Raw genomic sequence first — 21,323 nt, 5'->3', positions numbered from 1 at the left:
TCTGGAAACAAACAATTCTGAAAACCAGAACGAAGCCATGTCGACTGACCAGGAAGCTCACCAACAAGCAACCCACAAGGTCTCAGAAGTCATTCTGACTCCTCTCCCTGGGGACCTGAGGACCTACAGAGAGGGCCAAGGCTTGCTCACAGTGTGTCTCACTGCCCAGACTCCTCTGAAGGCATCAATTTCCCTCCATCCTGACCTTGTGGAGAGGTACCCTGAGTTCCCACACACACCCAGACACAATAGAGCTGTGAAGGTGGGGACACGAGGAGTCCCAGCCCCCACTCCTTGTTCTGGTCTCTTCCAATGCACCAGGAAGAGCAGCCTGCGCTGTCAGCCGGGCCTGAGCTGTCTGAATCAGGGCAGCTGAGAGGGGCTGGATTCACACCAACTCTGCAGCACCGCAAAGGAGGGTTTATGGTTCTTGATTACACCCAGCAGGGAGGCCTTCTTACTGATGAGAGAGAAATATTCAACAACCTGTCTTTGCAATGTGCTGATCTGTGGGGTGGGGGTGGGGGGACCAGAATGATTTATGATTCATGAGTGAGGAGAAGAGGATTTTTCAGTCCAGGGTTCCCCCAAACCTTCCAACACTTCCTTTTCCCTTCATTTATGTTTTTTGCACCGGTGCGAGATGCCATTTCAGGCAAAATTCTCCCTGGGGTCTCTTGCAAGCATTGAGAAGCCCAGAAGGACACGGGCTTGAGACAGGATGGTCCTTCCAGCCCTCACTCAGCACTGGCTCACAGAGGGACAGGACCCAGGCAGCACTGCCTCCTCTAAGCAGCGTCTTCTAAAACTCCCCCGCCCCACCCCCCTTCTCCAGCCCTTTACACTTCGCCTTCCATTCAAATTCATTTGCTGCCTAAACACTATGCCTGGCCCACAGTCAGCCCTAAGAAATGAGCAAATGGGTGGCTGGATGGAGGGCTGTTATCACCTGTCCATGGACCTCTGGGTCTCCCCCAGCTGTATCTAAGCACCTGCATCACGGCAGCACCACTGGTCCTTTTTGGATGAATAAGTTCTATGTAATAGATCACACAGCACAAGAGAGCACCTCCCTCTGCCTGCTTACCCGCTGAAGCTCACTCTGATTTGGAATACACCGTTTACAATGCCCTCCCCTCCCCCATTGGGGAGCTGAGGGAGAGCAGAATTGGTTTTGAGATGACCCTTTTCATCGTCCCTTAGTAATCTATAGGAATTTTAAGGCCAGAGGATGGTCATGGAAAGTGTGGAGAGGGGGAGGGGAGAGGGGGCCTGTCTTTCCACAAGAACTCTGACCTCTTCCCTTCTCAAACATCAGAAAGAAATGGGAGGGGACACTTCTAACTCAACGGCCCCGACGTTCTATAGCCCAGCAGAGACTCTGATGCTCCCTAACTGCCTCAGTCTCCCAACTTGGGGGGCAGGGCTCAACCCACAAGGTAAAGAAGACACAACGTCTTTACATGGCCAGGAGTATTCCAGTCTCCAAGATGTGACCTAGCCTCCTGTTCCATTTGGACAATGAAGGGTGGGGAGGGATCATGAGCTTGCTACCCAAGCAGCGGCCCACCCAACCCCTCAACCTCACCAGAGATGGATACAAGATCTTCCAAGTCGGGAAGCTGGTGTCTACCAAGGGACAGGGACACTGGGTATCTTGCAAGCCCAGATGCAGGCTGGGTCAGCAACTGCTTACCTCTCCAGTGGAACCAGGGGTCAGCAGGGAACCACCTGCCCTGCTTGCCTGACCCTGCTTGCTGCTGACAACCCTGTCAGGACGCCGCACTTGCCCCTGGCTCTGCACAGAAAAGGGTCGAGGGAGGGGGCACCGGGGGTGGGGGCGTCACAGGGACCATACCCGCACCGCGAAACTTTACGCTGTAAAGTTAATCCACTGAAGCGTAGCCCAAAATAAGCGCACTGCCTAATGTGCCGGGAACTGCCGGTCGCAAGGCCAGACTGCAAGCGGATGTCTGCGCATCTCCGCCCGCCCGCCCGGAGCCTGCATTTAGCGCCAGCGAGGGAGTCTGGGCTGGAGTGCTGCTTTCACACCGACTCGAGCCGCGAGTTTATGGATCTTGATTGCACCCAGCAGGGAATCCTTTTTAGTGATGAGAGAAAAAATATTCAACAACCTGTCTTTGCATTGGGTGTGTTGGACACACTTCCCTGCTTCGGAATCAGACATATGCGGGTTGTGGGAGTAGAGCTGCTGTCAGCAGGCCAGAACGCGCCTCTCCTCCCCTCCTCTCTCTTCTCCTCCCGCATCCCCGGGCAGGGGGCGGGGAGCGAGGGGCTGGTGCGACCGGTCCCTGGCCACGAGCAGAGAGGACCCGCGGCGCCCCGACGAAGCACCAACCCGGGTCCTCCTCCTGCGCGGCGCCCGGGCCGCGCTTCTCCGCTCGGGCCTGCGGTGCGGCGGCTGGGCTGGCCTCCGGGGAGCCGGCGCCCGCGTGGGGCTCGCTGACAGCGCGCCCAGTAGAATATTGTATTAGTTGGTTGTGAGCTGTGTTCTCGTCAGGGTATCTGAGTTTCACAGAACAGACGGGGTGAGAGTTTTTGTGCTATATCCAGATTGGCTTAAAATAATGTCGGTTTTGTAGCTTATTAAACCACAGAAACTACACCAAAGTCAGACACACTGCTGTCAGAAAACTCTCAGAGTCGGGGTTGGGGTAGGAGGAAACTCAGGCCAGGGGTCTGACCCCTGACCTCTCAGAAAGGCTTTAGAATTCTTTCTCCTCGCTCCAACCCAGGGCAGGCCTGAGCATGGGCACTGCCAGCGCTGGTCCAGAAGCCCTGCTGAGACTTTGCAGGGTGAGGATGCAAAGGCTGGAATGCGGTGTGAGTGAGCCCAGAGGCAGCCCCATGCTGAGGTCTGCCCTGGCAGGACAAGGCCTGAGGTGACACTACCTGGCCAAAGAGGAAGGCTGAGAAATGCAACTCCCATCTGGGAAAGCCCATCTCCAGGCAAGAGTGATAGGTTCTTTGCAATCTTGTCCTGGAATCGCAGGGGAAAGGCAGGGCCTTATGGATTGAGAAAAGGCCATGGCATACAGAAGGGTTAACAACACCCCTTCCTGGCCCAGAAAGCCCTCCTTTCTAACAATTCTAATTCCAAAGGAACAGCTGTGTCACCTGCTTGTGGGCAGGTGGCTCTGAAGACAAGTAAAGAGATATGACAGAGCCACCCCTGTCCCCTGCAGGGGTCATCTTTGCTGGTCCACTATACACTGCACAGGATGTGTATGCTACAGTGAGCCCTGTCAGCAGACCACACTAAGGCCCAGCATGTGGAGTGGTTTTCCTAGAGAACACACAGCTAACAAAGTGGCAATGTGGGGGATTTGAACTCTCGTTGCAGAATGGAACTTCTGTGGTATTTGAACATAAAAAATAAAGATGCCTCTAGCTGAATTTTTCCTAGCCAGCCCAATGGCATAAAATCCTGTCATCCTACCATGTAAGACACTGAGGAAGGCAGACTGCCATGAGTTTGAGGCTAGCCTGAGCTACATGGAGAGTTCTAGTCAGCCTAGGCTACAGAGTAAAAGCTGATCTCAAAACTACAAAAGGTGAGAGGGGCTGAGGAGATAACAAGGTGTCTGTTTACCTTACAGGTAGGAGGGCCTGATTGTGATCCCCAGAACCCACCTAAAAGCCAAACACTGTGGTCTGCCCTTGTAATCCCAGCAGTGAAGAGATGGAGACAGGCAGACCCCTGGAGCTCTGTGGCCAGCCAGCCTAGCCTATGGCAAACTTCAAGCCAGTGAGAGACCCTGTCTCAAAGAAAAGAAAAGAAAAGAAAAGAAAAGAAAAGAAAAAGAGAAAGAGAAAAATGTAAGTGGCACCTAACTACACCAAGGTTGTCCTCTGGCCTCCACATATATTCTATGCACATGTGTGTGCACACGTGTGTGCTTGCACACTCACACATATACAAAAAGAAGGAAGCTTAAAACAGTGAAAATGTCAAAGGAAATCAAATCTCACCTTCATGTCAATATGTCTGTTGTGTGTCTAGATAACAATGTCCTGGGCACCATGGGCCAACCATCATATCTGCTATCTACCTACTTACCTGTCACCCAAATGTCATTCTCTGGGGTTCCTTCCCCTCTGCCCACCATGAATACCAGGGCTTGTTCCTCTGGGACTGCATCCCCACTTCAGCCACTAGGCGCGGTCATGCCGTGTCATTTGTTCATTTGTATTACTTTTTGCCCAGGAGCTGCTGCATCTTTCTGCTCGCTGTCCTGCCTCACACTGGCCTCCCCACTCCAGTCCATAGGCAGTCAGAGGACCATCCGGGGAGACCATGCTACTCTTGATGATCTTTCTTGTACTATCCGTGAGAGATCTCATCCTATAGACATACCACACCCTCACTGTCTCACCCCTGTCATCCCGTATACCAACCACCGGGAAAGGCAGACCTTCCAACCTCAAGCACCTTCAGTGACTCCATAGTTGGGCACAGGCAGGACAACCTGCATGGTGCCTGGGCTTTCAGGAATCAGTTTCACATCCCCTCAAGAGACCAACTGAGAATGAAGAGCAAGCAACAGGAAGCTGGTCGGAAAGTGTGGTTCCAGGAGGCCCCAGCATGAGTACAAGACCACAGCCACCCCACCCAGAGCGAAGAGACCACAGTCAGCCCACCCAGAGCCATAAGACCAGAGACATTCAACCCAAAGCCAAGAAACCAGAGCCATCATACCCAGAGCCAAGGAACCACAGGCACCCCACCCAGAGCTAAAAGACCACAGCCATGACACCAGAAACACTCCACCCAGAACCATGAGACCAGAAACACTCAACCCAGAGCCAAGAGGAAGAGCTTCTCAGTGGTTATGATTTGGGATTGGGAAGCTGTGGATGGGGCTCAGTCAGTAGTATACTTGTCTAGTGCCCTGATCATTGTTCTATTGCTGTAAAGACACTGTGACCGATGCAACACTTATAAAAGAAAGCATTTGACTGGAGGCTTGCTGACAGTTTAGCCCATTATCATCATGGCAGGAGCACAGCATCACACATGGCAATGGAGCGGTGTCTAAGAGCTACATCCTGATCTGCAAGCAGAGAGAAAGAGAGAGAGAGAGAGAGAGAGAGAGAGAGAGAGAGAGAGAGAGAGAGAGACTGAGACTGGGCTTGACATGGGATTTTGAAACCTCAAAGCCCACCCCCAGAGACACATTTTCTTCAGCAAGGCCACACCTCCTGATCCTTCTAATCTTTTCATATAGTTCCACTCCCTGGTGACTACGCATTGAAATATATGAGCCTTTGGGAGCCATTTTTATTCAATCCACATTACCTAGCACGCATGAAGCCCTAAGTTGGATCCCGAGAACCACATAAGCTAGGATATGGTGGTATACTCTTAAAACCTCAGCACAAGGATCAGAAGTTCAAGGTCATCCTCAGCTATATAGAGAGTTTGAGGCCAGACTGAGCTACAAGAAAGAAAAAAAAAAGACTGAGCTGTCTCAAAAACAAAAAGGAAGGAAGGAAGGAAGGAAGGAAGGAAGAAAGAAAGAAAGAAAGAAAGAAAGAAAAAGACAGAAAGAAAGAAAGAAAGAAAGAAAGAAAGAAAGAAAGAAAGAAAGAAAAAGACAAATGAGCCTGGAGTATTTGGTCCTGTCTGGTACCCGAGCCTCACTTTCAGACAATGTAAATGCTCTAATAATGTCTGAAGTTGGTTGCAAGGGTTGTAATAATTAATACACACAACAAATTTGGGACACGAGGCTGGAGAGATGGATCAGGAACCAAGAACATTTGCTGTTCTTGCAGAGGACCTGGGGCCAATTCCCAACATCTACATGGTTGTTCACAACTATCTGTGACTCCAGGGATCCAGTGCCTTCTTCTGACCTCTGTGGGCACCAGGCACATACATGCTACACATACTACATGCAGGCCAAACACACATACACAGAAAATAAAAACAGAATGTTTATTTAAAAATTTGGAGCAGGCTTGGCATCCAGTGTTATGTAAATGCTGGATGCTGGCTGTTGTCTCCATCCTGCTTGGCCAATCCATGCCCCATTTCCTATCACTCTGACCCTTGATCACCTTCACAATCCTCTCCCCACACACACACACACTCAGATGCACACAGGTGCCAGCCTTCCTACCCATCACAACGTAACTTTTTTTTTTTGCATTTTGGGGTCCTCTTCCCTCACTTCGATCAGCCGAAGAAAATGACTTTGGAGAAGATGAGACAGGGTTATATAAGGTTACTTCCTTAATTTATCCAGTGAGACTTTAGTATCAATGGGGAGAAAGCTGTGGTTACTTTTGGGTCCAAAAAAAGCATGGGAAGGGAGACAGTACTAGGGTAGGGGAACTACACAGCTAGGGTCACAATGTCACCAATTAGAGAGGAAACAGGCTATGTATCCTCAGTTTCTCTCTTTCCTCCCTCTCTCTCCAGTAGTCACAGCATATAGTGGCCTGTCCTGGAAGATGGAGGACAGAGTAGCATACTTCAGAGATGAGGCTCCTGAGACACAGTCAAGACAGAAAATGAATGTTGGATCAGAGTAAATAGAGAACGGCAGCTCAAGATTATGGGACACAGCCCCTACCCTTGTCCTGCTTCCAAATTGCTCATCTTTCTGGCCATTCCCCACAACAATCCTGGGTACCTATTCCCGGATCTTAGAGGAGAGGTCAGAGAGGTCAAGTTGTATCCATGAAATTGCAATCAGGAGGCAATGGATTCCAATTTGGTTTTGTCTCACTCCAACTTCCCCCTCCCCTGAGCAAAGTCTCGGTGATGAAAGGGTTGTCCTAAGTGGGTGTGAGGAACTAAGAACCTTGCCTGGAAGCTTTTACAGGGTTGCAAGGGAAGCCTTTTTGGTGCCACTGAGGGAAGTCTACAGAATACCTCCCACACTCCATACACAAGGACCCTGGCCTGGACCCATCAGAACCTTTCATGTTCTACAGCTGTTCAGTACTTAAAGAAGCCCTGGGATTCCAGCTCGAACAACCCTTGCCTGCTAAGTCTGTGGATTTGGGTCATTGACAGGGTGAGGGTATGGAAGACTGACAAGATTCAGGAAGGCTCTACATTTGAGGGGTCCCTGCAATGGGAGGAGCCCCACTCATTGCACCTCAGCCAATACTGCTGCAGGCAAAGTAACAGCCCAACCAGGTGAAGACCCAGGGCAGCCACTAGGAGACTCAGGCCAGGGGTGCCTTTGTTCCCCACACCTGGAGTGCAGAGCCTGCTTTGCCTGGGAGGTAGAGGCTCTGGTTTAATTAAGGATCATAGCAGAGAATTCTCTCTTGTTATTTTCTGAATAAATTAAGGAAGTAACTTTGATGCCGTATCATTTTCATCTAATCAGGAACATTCTGAAATTAACATATTGTTTTCCCATAGAAACCCCATCAGCCCCCAAATCAGATAACCAGGCTGGAGGCTGCCAAGGCCCCTCTGTCCTGGGGCGGGTGCATGCTGCGGGGACAAAAAAGGACTTGCCGATACTGCCACAATCCTTGTTGAGTTCATGGGATGGCTTCTGGCAGTTAGCGAAGGTCTTAGCCCTGGCCAGGGGTTTGGGTGGGGTCTCCTGCCACCTAGGCAAAAGGAAGGGCCCCGGGACGTCTGCAGAGTGGCCTGAGTTGGATGAGAGCCTGCCCAGGTGCTCACTGATAGTCAGGCTGAGCAGAAGGAAGCATCCAGCTCCTTCCCAAGAGCCCTTACTCCCACCTGGACCCAGGCAGTCTCTCAGGTCTCATCTCTCACAGGTAGAAAAACAAGGGAGCCTTGGACTCAGTACCTGAGAAAAGCCTGGAAGCCATCCATTGCAAGGGAGGGCAAGAGGCTGCCAGGGATTTACAAGGTTTCCCAGAAAGTTGATTTGTCACCTCTTATAGAGTTCCCTGGGGGCTTGAACTGAAGGGTGCCAAGCCCACAGCATGCTGGGGGTCCATGGGGTGGAAGGCGGAAGAATCGTGCAGAATGAGACTAGCCTCAAGTGAGGCTTGCACTTATCAAGCTCTACAGCATGAGGACCCTCTCCAGGCCTTGGCAGGAGCACAGAGAGCAGGTTATGCATTTCATGTGGTGTCGCCATGTGTACCCCAAACATATTTAAGCAAAAACTGGCTGTTCAGAGGTGTTTGGTGCTGAGGTCAGAACTTCTATCTGTTCTCTCCCTCCAGGAGCACCCCTGTATCCACAGGGAACACATCCTAAGACAGCCTTCCCTCCCCAGTCGATACTTAAAGACACAGCTATTACCTTGTCCTAAGTGACTGTGGGCGGGTGGCACATACAGTATGATACACTGGACAAGGAATAACTTACAACCCAAGTGAAACATAGTGGGACGGTGGGCTATCTCATCACACTATTCAGAATGGCATGCAACTTAAAACTCATACACTGGTTAGCTCTAGAATTTTCCATTTACTATTCTGTGACCCTGACTGACCATAAGTAACTAATGCTAAAGAATATGAAATGGAGAATAAGGGAAAATACCACATTCCTATCATCCCTACTTGGACTTCCAACTCTATCTTCCAGCCCCTCCTTCTTACCTCCCTCTTCTTTCTCTCACCTTTTCTCCTCTTTCTTTCACATGTCACCTCTCCACCAGGTTCCAGGATCTCAAAAAGCCAAGACCCTTATCTAGAACCCAAGATGAACCTCTCTTCTTCTATGCAAGGTCCACCCTGCTCTGCCTCTCTCAATGCCGAAGCAAGAGACAGAGGTTACCAGCTCCCGGAGACGGCTCAGAGACTCCCACCACTCTCCTGATACTGCTCAGCACCACGAGGACATGACCATGCATTCGCAACCATCCAAAGACAGTGTGAAGAAGGGCAGTGAGAGAGGCATAGGGACAAGGAGGAGGGTGACTGTCACACGTGCACAACATGGAGTAAGAGGTGCAGTGAATGCAGACAGGTGGCCAGTCTGGTGGCCTTGCTTAGACCCTGTTTCTCTGTGGTTTTCTCATCTGGCTCCCAGAGTTCAGTAGGCCAAAGGTAGAAAGCTTTCTTTCTTTCAGGGAACACAAAGCTGAATAAAAGACAAGGGAAAAGCATGGTGAACTGCACCCACAGCAGCCCAGCAAAGGTCCCTTAGAAACAGAGGATCAGGAGCCCTCAAAGCCACTTGAACTCCCAAAGCCAGGACAGCAGCAACAAGGAGCCCTAGGAAGTGGGCCTAAAGACATCGACCCTGTTTGTCCCATCTCCTGCTGGGTTTGGGCCTCTACTTGAAGCCAAGGATCAACATCTTACAGGTGAATCCACATTGTGAAGAAATGCCTTCATGGTTCTTTCCTGGCCGAGACCCATCTGCTTGTCTGAGAGTGTAGGAGAGGAGGTGAGACTGTTCAGGGAAGGGCCCTGAGTGTGCAAATGAAGGTGCAAATGTGAGGACAGCTAAGTAAGGATCGGACAGAGCAGGGACATCAGGGGCCCTGAACCGGGGGCTAAGGACGGGATCTCTCTGTGGCTGCTCAGCTCAGATCTGATCTAGACCCTCAACCTTATCCTTGAGTTTTCAGGACCACACAGCTTCTAGGGGCCACCATACATCACCGCACCAGGTCCATGATCTAACTCCTGACTCCAACAGCCCATCTTACCACAATGGGAATCTCGGGATGGATGGAAAATGTAGTTACCAGGAGATGTTCTATATATTTGGCTTGGTAAATTCTTCCTACAATCTTTTCCGGCTTTTCTGGGTGTGATTTCCAAATCAGTACTTGCTAGCATGATGCCAGACACACAGTAGGCGTCCTTCTGCTGGCCCATGCTGCTGGGCCTGTTTCTTCTTCATTTTTGTCTCCTATCCCAAGCTGATATGGACCTCCAAGTCCCCTCTGTCATTTTAGAGTATCAACGCCCCTTCTTTTTGGCCCATAGATTTGGCATATGATTTTAGTCGTAAATTGGTCGGTCTCCCTGGCCCCAGGTCTACTTCCTAAGAGTCCCAGCACCCAAGGCCCAAGAGAGGGTCTGGAACCACCATGAACCAGCCCCCCACCCCCACCCCCCCAGGATTTGCTAGAAGTTGGTTCCAAAGAAGTATCTAGTTCCTAGCCTGAGTCTGGCTGGGATGCCCCTGCTGTGGCTAGCTGAAGCTTGTTGTCAAACCTGGTTGGGGGGAGGGGGTGGGGGGTAGAAAGCAGGGAGGGTGGCCTGGCAGGGCTCAGGGATCAGGCACACCCTGGGTGAGGTCATGCCTGCCTCACACCTCTGGTATTCTGGTTGATCACTATCTGCTTCGCCAGTGCAGGCGGCAGAGATGCAGGCAAAGGAGGTGGTGATTCTATGGTCTACCTCCAGGCAGGACAGCAACTACAGCTGAGCCCCGGCCTGCCCGTCTGCTGTTCCCACTGCTACCTCCACCCCCAACCCCCGGCCCTGCCAGATGGACAGACAGACAAAGAAGGCTGACTGTCCTGTAGGAGAGATGCCCGATTCTAACATACCTACCTACCAGATTGAACTCTGATCCATAGTTTGACATCCTGGGAAGGACCCCCAGAAGCCTGGCAAGGGGGAGAGGGTTTAGACAGGGGGAGGGTCCCAGTGAGCTTCCTCCTTGAAAATGTAAGTCACTGCCATCCATACTCACAGCTCCTCCCTTCCACCTCAATCAAACTTTAATCGTTCTGGTATAAGCACTGTCACAGAGGGGCGCACAAGACTACTACCAACTGCAGAGAATAAAACTCAGATTCTCATGACCCAGAGTGTGCCAGGCAAGCTGATATATTATAGCTGCCTGGATTCCTGAGCCTGCAGGGATGGCTAAGTCCCGTGAAGGTGGAGGGTCACACTGGTGAACTTGGGAGAGTCTGACTCTGAGACTTGGGTTTCATGGAGCTAGAGAAGGGTCCAGTCACTAGTTCTTCTCATTATAGAAGACACTGGGGGAATGAAACCATGGAAACCAGAGGGGGTCCAAGTGCCAGTGCCTCTGTTTCCTGTTCTCTTAAGTTGCCCCAGCTTTGGCCTGGCCCTAGAGTAGGAAAAGCAAGACCCTTAGACATTGGCAAGGCAGGCTCTTGACAAGAATATATGGTCTCTCCTTCCATCCTGCCCTACTTACACTAAACATACACACACACACACACACACACACACACACACACATACACACACACATGCATATACCAAGAGAGACAAAGAAACAGAGATCTAGAGACAGAAAGATCCACTTCCTTCTCCATCTGCCACAGCTGTGCCAGTCATTTTCCCACATGGTCTCTGGACAGCAGGCAGCAGGGACAGCAGCCCCTGGGAACTCACTCATTAGGAAGGCAAGTGGGCCTACATCCATGTAAGGTGAAACAGGAGAACCAGCTCCACAGACGTTGTCCTCTGACCTCTCCACATGCACATACCATGCATGCACGTACATCATCATCACCACCACCACCATCATCATCATTATCACAATAATAGTAATAATAATAACTTCAAAAATAATAACTTTAAAAAGGAAAAAGCAAATCCGTAGGCCTCTGCCCAGACTGATCTGATCAGGCTGCCTCAGAATCTTCCCCAGAGTCCACAAATATGTCCTCTTGCATGCTCTAGCCGAGAGGGAGGCCTAGCTCCGGGGTTCTCAACCTGGGTCCCTGGTCAATACAAACTAAAGGATGTCAGTGTGGAGTGTGATGTGTGGTCTCCAGCCCAGGGCAGGATACTCCTCTGTGTTTCTTAGAAGCCTCTGATTGAAGCCAATGCAGACAAGCCTCAGCCCACACACCCTCAGACCGCACTTGCAACAGTAAGGTTTAGTCAGGCCATGGTTCTCCTCCCTGGTTGACCTTTAGAGTCGCCTAGAGAGCCTTTAAAAATAGTAGTGTCTCAGCCCTAGCTCCTGAAAAACAGATTCATTGATCTGAGGTGACACCGGAGCGTAAGAAGGTTCAGCAATTTCCTTGGATGGTTCTAATACACAATCCCATTCTTGGCCGGGTGTGCGGCAGAGATATGCTTGGTACCCACTTACCTTCTAGGATCTTCCTTACCTTTTCAGGCTTCCTGGTCCCCTCCTACATCTTCTCACTGACATCTGCAATTTGACAGATATAAGCTAGACAGTAAGACAGGCACACCCGATACAGGTTAACATGTGTGCATACAAGCACAAACATGGACAGACCCCACTTTGTGTATGTGCCCTGAACACTTCCCAGTAATGGAGGTAGAGAAGCACATACAAGCAAGCACACAACATACAGAAACACATACCTGCCTCGAAGGAGTTAAAGACACCCCTCTGTGTGTTTCTGGGGGGCGTTGATCCTGTACCTCATTGCACAATATAGGGAAACCTATAAACATAGCAATGTCTTTCCCTGTCAATTTCAGTGTCCCTGGAGCCACAGGTCAGCCAGCCCTCCTCCTGTTCAGTACCACTGAGTTCTCCTGGCTAGGAGCTAGCATCATTCAGGGGCATTTGTGCACATGTCCTCAATAACTTGGGGGAGAGGGGCATGCAATTTAGGATTCATGCCTACCTCCCTAAGCCCAGCTGAGCCACAAGGATCTGGTCCTTTCTGAGCCTGTAGGTGTCTTCAGTCCCTCAGCCCTTCATGGTGTTGTCGTGTGCGTGTGCAGGCCTCCTTCGAGTTTAAAAATCTTGAGCCCCCACCTTGCATCCCAGAGCCCTCCACAGACAGGCCTGATTGATGACTCGGGGGGACTGCGGCTGCCGCAGGCCTATTTTATGATGTCATTAGGCAGCTTTGGCAGCGGGAAGGAATCCCTCCTGACATCATAAAGGACTTGATATTTCGCTAATGTTATCTTGGCGATGTGTCGCCCTGACATTTTCTCTTCCCTGCACCCCGCCCCCCAGGACCAGGAGTTGTCTAACTACAGCCTGGAAAAATGCAAAACAGACAAATGCACCCTCTGGGGACAGCGGGAGAAAGCTAATAGACCATCCCTGGCTCCCCATCCACAGAGGTGCTTTAGGTGGCAAACATGATGTGCTTATCAAAGGGGACCCAGGCTGCCTTCCCTTCCTGTCTCAGTCCCCCCCCCCCACTGTTCTGGCTTCATACTCTGCAGCAGGGATTGGGGGTTAAGCACTGGGACGCTAGAGCCAGCTCCACCATCCTACATCAGTTAGCCTTTGCCCAGGCTTGGCATCAGTGACCCCATCTACACTCCCACATTGGTTTTGAACCAGACCATTATAAAAACAAGGTTGAGGGCTGCGGAAGTCCATGAAAAGATCTGCAGGAACAGGAAGAGAGCCCAAGACCCCACTCTGAAACCCAGAGCAGCTTGCAGTTGAGTGGCATGCCTTATAATCCACCCAGACTCAGAATGGTGTAATGCTGCCTCGGGCTGAAGCTCACTGTCTTCAAAGGACCAAGATCAGCTACTGTGCTGAGACAAAACAGAGGCCGCTTTGCTGAAAAACTTCTCACACAAACAGGACATGCAGAGGCCAGTAGCAAGGGACCATTTTCAGACTCCCAGAGTAGCTTGGGTTGTGCAGGACTGGCAGAAGGAGAAAGATCCTATGACCCTGGGTACTTCTTAGATCATTTTCAAAGAAGCCCAGGAAAGTCCTCTCCCATCCAGGCAAAAGCATCTACCAACAACCTGGACCCTAGAAGCCCTGACAGATAAACTTGCAGCTCACCCCCTGCACAGAAGTCAAGCTTTCTCCCTCCTCTAAAGCCCCCCCCCCCAAAGGCTCCTGGCTCTACCTCCTGAGAGCTGGAAGTACAAGCCTGTGCCACCCACCCAGTTTATACAGTGCTGGGAATCAAACCCAGGGCTTGATTCATAGTAGGCAAGCCCTCTACCAATGAGGTTACATCCCCAGCTCCTATTTATCCATAGAAGAAAAAGAATCTTGCTTGTGCAGCCCAGGCTGGCTCCAAACTTGTCATTCTGCTAATTTCCTAAGTTTCTGAGGGCTAATATTCTATCTGTTTGCCACCACAGCTGGCTTTCGTGTTCTCATGATGTACATATTTTTACTTTCTGTGTATGTTTTGCTTACATGTGTATATGTGTACTTTGGGTATGCCTGGTGCCTGCAGAGGCTTGAAAAGTATGTCAAAACCCCCAGATCTAGAGTTACAGATAGTTGTGAGCCACGCTGAACCAAACCTAGGTTGAGAGCAGCCAGTGCTCTCAACAGCTGAGCCATTCCTCCAGCCTCCAAACAGTATTTTTAGGTATATAAAATAAGACACAAGACTACAAAAGAAACTCATTGTATTGAAATGTGGTTCTAACCAGGGACCTCTGGGTCAAAGGGCCAGTTAGACTCCTTGTGTAAACTAACACTCCAGTCTGCAAAGGTACTTCTTCCTCTGCGTGCTTGGAGAGTTGGGTAAGGAAGTTCAGAGTCAGACTCTGCTACAGGAAAGATGCATCCAACCTGAGCGACATAAAACTCTGCCACCGGTAAGCCATCAAAAAAATTTAAAAGTCCACACATTAAGATAACGATAATTATAATTAATAACAGTAATTAAGCCTTGTCTTAGAACCCAAAGCTACGCTTAGCCACAAACAGGCTGAGTTTTAGATCGGTATGGGTGACTCAGGTTGTAAAGAATCCCTGTTTTCCTTGGAAGAAACAACTTGAAAAGTGGTAAGACCATCCTTTCCTGGTTCCTCCAAGAACTGCCCAACTGCTATCAGATGCTTCCTCTTTGCAACGAAGTGGCTAGCCCCACCCCCATTCCAGGTGCTGACAGCAGCTAATAGAGGTACCTCTCGCTACAGAAGTGTTCTAAGTGGAGAGACAGGCAAACATGCTACAGCCCAGTCCTGTAGGAAGTGTCACTACATAGACCACAAACAGCAGCCATGCCTGCTGCCTGGGGTGGGGGGGTGTCAGTAGGGGGTTGCTGCCTATGCCCCTCTCCCCAGAGCCTCCTCAGCCAGCATACCCTCCTAGAAGCTACTAAACCCCACATTCCCAGTGCCTGGCTCACTTCCTACCTTTGTCTACCAGAGTCAGGTCGTCTGCAGGAGCAGCAAGTGCTCTTAACCAGAGCCACCTCTCCAACCCCTCCAAAGGTATCTGTTAATTTTAGAAATTTTATAATATTTTTTCTGTACATATTGTTATTGTCACTGTGTGGGGCATTGTATCACCTGGAACAGGAGTTATGAATGGTTGTGAACCATCATGTGGGTATTGAACCCTGGTCCTCTGGACGAGCAACTAGTGCTCTTAACCCCCGAACCATCTCTCCAGTCCCAAATATTTTTGTTAACTTATGTACTCTCTAACTTTTAATCAATATTCCTCTTTTAAATTCTATTCTATTAAGGTTATTAGCAAAGGACCAGGCATGTTGGTCCATACCTTTATTTCCAGCACTTGGGAGGCAGAAGCAGGAAGACCTCTGTGAGTTCCAGGCCAGCCAATATACAGTGATACTCTGTCTCCAAAATAATAAATAAAGTCACTGGTAAAGGGAGAGGTTTGCAAGGAGAAGGTGGGATGTGGAGGGCATCTGACAAATGTGAGGTATAAGCTGGGGTGTCTCATTTCTTACCAAAACCATCTTTCAGCATTTGTGCTCTGAGCTCCAATTGGGGGTCAAAAAGTTGGGGGTCAGGTCCTGGGCTAGGGAACTATGGGGCAAGCAAGGTGGCTCTCACCTAGGCCCTGCCTCAAAGGCTATAAAAAAATAATAATGATAGCATTAGAAAGGGTGTTAGAGAGATGACTTAGCAGTTAAAAACACTGGCTTCTCTTCAAAGGTCCTAGGTCTGATTCCCAGAACCCAAATGGCAATTCCAGTTCTTCACAGACACTGCGTGCACGTGGTACACAGGCACACATGCAGACAAAACACCCACACACATAAAATAAAAATAAAGCTTATGGGTTTTTTTAATATTAAAATGGACAAGACATTTGTACCCATCCCATGAGAGAACCATACATACGGGGAAGGAGGGCTTCCAAGGGACCATGGGGCGTAAGCCTGGAAATCTCACTGAGAACAGCTGGCTCTTAATCCCCAGCAGTCCCAGGAAAAGCATGGAAATGAGGGCACAATGCACCATGGGTAACAGGGCCAGCACCAGAGCTGGGTTAAGGATGCTGCCAAGTAAGTCTAAGCCAGCCTATTTGCCACCTTCCACCAGCACCATGGGAAGGATGGCTGGGACTACCCCCCAGAGAAGGAGGAAAAGTCAGGGCTTCTTAGCCACTGTCACCATTTGGGATGATTATTAAAATATAGTTGGAATCAGAGCATGGTGTGGTCCATGCCTGTAATCTCTGCATTTATGAGGCTTAGGCAGGGGGATGATGAGTTCCAGGCTAGTCTGAGCCACATAGAAAGGCCTTGTCTCAAACTAAAAAGGCAGGGGAAGTGAAAGATGTCTCAGTGGTTTAAAGTACCTGCTGCTCTTTCAGGGGACCCCAGTTCGGCTCCTAGCACCCATGTTGGGCAACTCACAACTACTTGTAACCCACGCCTAGAGAAGCCAATGCCCTCTGCTGGCTTCTGTAGGCACCAGCACTCATACACAAGCCTGCACACACACACACACACACACACATACACACATATACACACACTTTATAGGGGAGATAGAAAGGCAGGAAGGGAAGTAATAAACACAGACAGGAAAGCACCAGCTTTAATGCCCCAGGAGCCTGTGTGGCTCTGGAGTGAGTCCATGAGAGTAAGGCTTCAACAGAGGCCTGCAGGGCACCCCGAAGCCCAGTCTCTTGTTTAGAGAACAGAAGGACAAGAGGGAGAAAATGGGGGAGGGGCGATGGAAGAAAGAACAGAAAAAGAATATGGGCTGAGGTAAGGAAAGAGGACACCATGCATAAGCACCAAAGTGCCAGCAGGTCCTTCTCCCAGAGTCCCCAGCCATGAAAACCAGAGTGAGGCTTCCTTCTCAGCAGAGCAAAGAATTGTGGGGGCCCAGGAGTCGTCAGTTCAAGACAAGGATGAGGACACACACACACCAAGAAATGCACCCATAATGGAGGAAGAGGGGAGGCCCTGGGAGGAGAATAAGAGGAAACTGTGGTCAAAATATAATATATGAAAGCAGAATAAACAAACAAATAAATAAGATTTAAAAAAATGTATCCACACATGAGCCCAGATACAGACACTCATTGGCACATACAGTATGGGCAGCTTTACAGATGTGTACAGATAGAAGGGCTCTGACATGGATATGCCGTAACACATTCCCAGATAGATGCCAACAGAAGGGCATGGTCCACATCCACAGACACAGGCAGGTATCCTGTGCTTATGTGATGGACACTCTTACACGGGCGGGGTCCACAGAGCTGGGCAGGTATCCTGTGCTTATGTGATGGACACTCTTACACGGGCGGGGTCCACAGAGCTGGGCAGGTATCCTGTGCTTATGCGATGGACACTCTTGCACAGGCAGGAAGAGTGTAGAACCCACATTCACGGACATGTCCACAGACATAACAGAAATGCTCACACTAGGTTAGTTATACATGGACATGTGAGTAGAAGCATGGAGCTCAGAGGCAGAGCAATTCCTTAGCTTGCACAGGCCCCTGGGCCCTGTCTCTGGTACAGCAAAGATTAACAAAATGAAGCAGACATGCAGACTCACACACACCTCAACACAGGGGTGCACAACTATATAACATATGTATTCCTGAACTGATACATACACACACACACACACACACACACACGGGCTGGAGAGATGGCTTAGCACTTAAGAGCACTGATTGCTCTCCCAGAAGTCCTGAGTTCAATTCCCAGAAACCACAAGGTGGCTCACAACCATCTGTAATGGGATCCAATGCCATCTTCCGGTGTATCTGAAGATAGCTATATAGAAAATAAATAAATAAATAAATAAATAAATAAATAAATAAATAAATAAATAATAAAAACAAAAACCTGAACACACACACACACCTGTGTGAGAGCACACCCACCCAGACATGTCCTCTGACATACATGTTCACAACACATGCTCAAAACACTGATACTTCCTACCACTGCCTGCAACACCATCCTAGTGTAGCCTGGCTTTTGCCATCCCTGAAGACACTCTCCTCAAGTCAGGTCACCCCTTGGCTGGCTCACTCTTGCCAATTGCTAGCTCTAAGTCCCTAGTGCTCAGCCGCCCACCTGCGTCTGCCCACTGGCCCTGGCCCAGGCCCCCGGCTGCAGAATGGCAATTGCCCCATTCTGCCAGTTGCCAATTCAACCAAATTTCACACCCAACAGTGGAGCTGAGCCAGTGGGCTTGTTGTGGCCCGCTTAGTTTAACAACATCGGGGTGGCTCAGGGGAGCCGGTATCCTGTAGCGGCAGAACAGAACAGCCCCATGCGTGGGCAGACCTGCCCTGAGAGGTCTCTGCTGCTGCCTCTCCAAGCCGCCCACCCTCTCCAGCCTTAGGCAGCCTCACCTCTGAAATGGGACGATATGGATGCCCCCGCTGACACGCTCAATTGGCACATCCCCTCCCAGATGACAAAGAGCCTTTCCCTAACCACCCCTGTTTACTCATGACAGCTACATTCAGGGTTCAGCTTTGCACCAGGAAGCTGTGCTCCAGGCCAAATAACGCAGTCACGGCAGTAGACAGGCTCTTGCTCCAACTGTATCTTCCATGGCCAATAAATATGTAGCCTGGAACCTGCCAGACTCCAAGGACTTGGCCACTACAGACATCACTAATCCATCCCCACCACAACTGACCAGCATGGTGAAGCGTGCCACCATCAGAGAGATTGTAATGCCATCTTCAATGCTGTTGCCATCCAAGTCTTCCCCGGTCCCATGACCTGGGAGCGGATGGCGGGGGACAAGACAGTCACTGCCATCACTCCACTCACAGAGGAAGAAACTAAGTGGCGTCTGAGAGCCAAGATAAGGCCCCACCATGACCACCACTCAGATAGTGCCACCCCAAGTGTCTGGGAGTCAAGTGGTGAAGAAAGCAGCCTCCTCCCAACCGAAAGGGACAGAGCCTTCCACTAATTGGTTCAAGTGCTTCTTTTGACCCTAATTAGTTATTTGTCGTGTCTCCATTTGCATACCAGAAAAGAGGCAAATTTGCATACTTGTAAATGAGACTGGGCCTAGATGTGGTTCTGGAAGAGCCTGGCGGTTGCTGGCAGGCTGCGAGGCAGCTGGCTCTTGCCACTAAGGCATGGGAAGGGGAGATCCGGAAGACAGCTCCTTGGCTACAGGCTGAAAGGTGCTCTCAAAGGGGTGGGAGTAGGGGGTCTCAGACAGGACAGCCTCCCTACACCCCCACCCTACCCCAGAGCTGAGCTGGGTGCTGGGCAGCAGTGGGGATGGGTGAGCCCAATACTGCTTTTGATTAGACGGAAGAAGGAGGGGGGAATATAAAGTGATTTCAGGACGTTCTGTGCTGGAAAACCTTCTGTTCGCATCTTTGGATAGAACCTGTATCACTTACAGGGGGTGGGCCCCCCCTCCTTGGTGGGCCTCCCTCCTCTCCATCCCCAGGGAGGAAAATGTTCAGGAGAGGTGGAGGTCAGAAAGCATACCCTGACTGCCTCTCTCACCCGTGTCTCCCTCTGCTTCATTCCTGAACTCTTACTTTGATACCCTCTGCCTCTCTCCTGGACTCTTACTTTGACACCTACAGTCGATCTACTTGCAAACACACACACACACACACACACACACACACACACACACACACACACACACGCCTCAGCCTCCCCATCCCGGGTACTGAAACAACTCCTCCAGACTCATAGAGGTACACACACGCAACTCAACTGGAGAGACACATTCACACATGCAAACATTCCCAGGCTTTTCTCAACACACACATTCACGCCCTTACACATACAGACACACACGCAAACACTTGAACATAGATGTAGGCATACAGACTCACTTAAGCTGTGCATAAATATTTACACACAAGACATACTCATGCGAGCACATCCTTGCTAGGACCAAATTTCTTGGAAATTTCTGGAGATTCTGACCCCTGTGCCAGGGCATCTGGTGCCTCTTTAGGGATGAGACAAAGAGACTAGGGAATGATCCCTTTTTGTTATTGTTGTTTTCTTTCTATTTTTTTTTTTTAAACAGAGTCTCACATAGCCAGAGTGATCCTAAACTCACTATGTAGCTAAGGATGACCTTGAACTTCTGCTCTTCCTACCTCCACCCCCCTCCCACATGCTGGCATCATAGGCATGTCCCACTGCATCCAGTAGACAGAAAGGGAATCAGTGTGTCCCCCAAGAATAGGACCCCAAATCCAGATCAGCATCCGGACCGGACCGGCACTTCCTGAGGAAGCCAATGACCAGTATCCTCATATCCTCAGTTCTTTGACCTCAAGTCTGGAGCAGAAAGGGGATGGGGCAGGCAGGGATGGAAATGGGAGAAGCTATGACAGACTGATGGTACCTGGCCCAAGCATCACCAACTTGTGATTTCCATGTCAACCTCAGAGGCCAATGTGACCTTAAGGGATGTGAGCTGCTGCATCTTCAAGCCCAGGGATGCTGAAATTCTCAGCTCAAAGGACCATCCACTGGCTTCCTGGGGTCTGAGATCCAAGCAGTAGGCTCTGGGGCCTGGAGACATGGGGTCAGGACCCAGAGCCTCTGCCACTGTCCCCATTCCCCAGCACCTCCTCTCCAAAGTGTTATCTCAAAGGCAAGCTAAATAGCTCTGTATTTGTAAATTAAATATAGCTGTACTTCAGCTTTCCAAAGAGCTGGGAAGGAGAGAAGGAGAAAGAAAGAGAGAGGAAGGGAAGAAAAGCTGCCGCCCTCAGGAAAGTCTGGCTGGTACAGATTGCCTGAGTCATGAATATTCATCTGGCGAATGAGGAGAGCGGGAGTTTGCATAACAGCTCCACCCACCCAACTGAAAGAAATGTCACCGCCTTTGCCAATAAAGTGCCAAAGGAAGCTGGTAGAGGCTGCCAGCCAGACGGTGCCAAACTGCTGACTTCCACTCCTAGTCGTGGAGAACGTACATTGTTTCCGGCCCAAGGAGCGCCACTCGGGGCTGAGGAATGGATCTGGCTCCAGGGAAGCGCCACGCGGGGCTGAGGACTGGATCTGGCTCCAGGGAAGGAACCAGGAAGCTAAGGTGAAAGTGGCACAAGCCACCCACAAGAAACCTAATGGGAAGAGAGGCTCCAGCCTGCCTATTCCAGGATACCTATCCTGGCTACCACCAAGGACCCTGGTGGGCCAGCATCCCAGCTAGCCTCTGTTGACAGTACCAGGGTATGGACTGCCTTAAAGAAACCTCAAAAGGGGTCTCCTCGAGTCTTTTGAGTCTTTGAGGGCTGG

At 50.3% G+C, this 21,323-nt stretch overlaps 1 long non-coding RNA gene across 1 annotated transcript in view; it reads right to left on the bottom strand.

Annotated features, from left to right (window-relative positions):
* Nucleotides 1-21,323, bottom strand: part of LOC143442353 (uncharacterized) — a 137,566-nt gene that overhangs the window by 51,574 nt on the left and 64,669 nt on the right. The window lies entirely within an intron of this gene.

The sequence above is a fragment of the Arvicanthis niloticus genome, chromosome 5, assembly GCF_011762505.2.
Source record: "Arvicanthis niloticus isolate mArvNil1 chromosome 5, mArvNil1.pat.X, whole genome shotgun sequence".
In the NCBI taxonomy this organism is placed as follows: domain Eukaryota; kingdom Metazoa; phylum Chordata; class Mammalia; order Rodentia; family Muridae; genus Arvicanthis; species Arvicanthis niloticus.
Note: the sequence above shows the minus strand (reverse complement) of the source record. Positions and strands in the feature narration are given on the sequence as shown.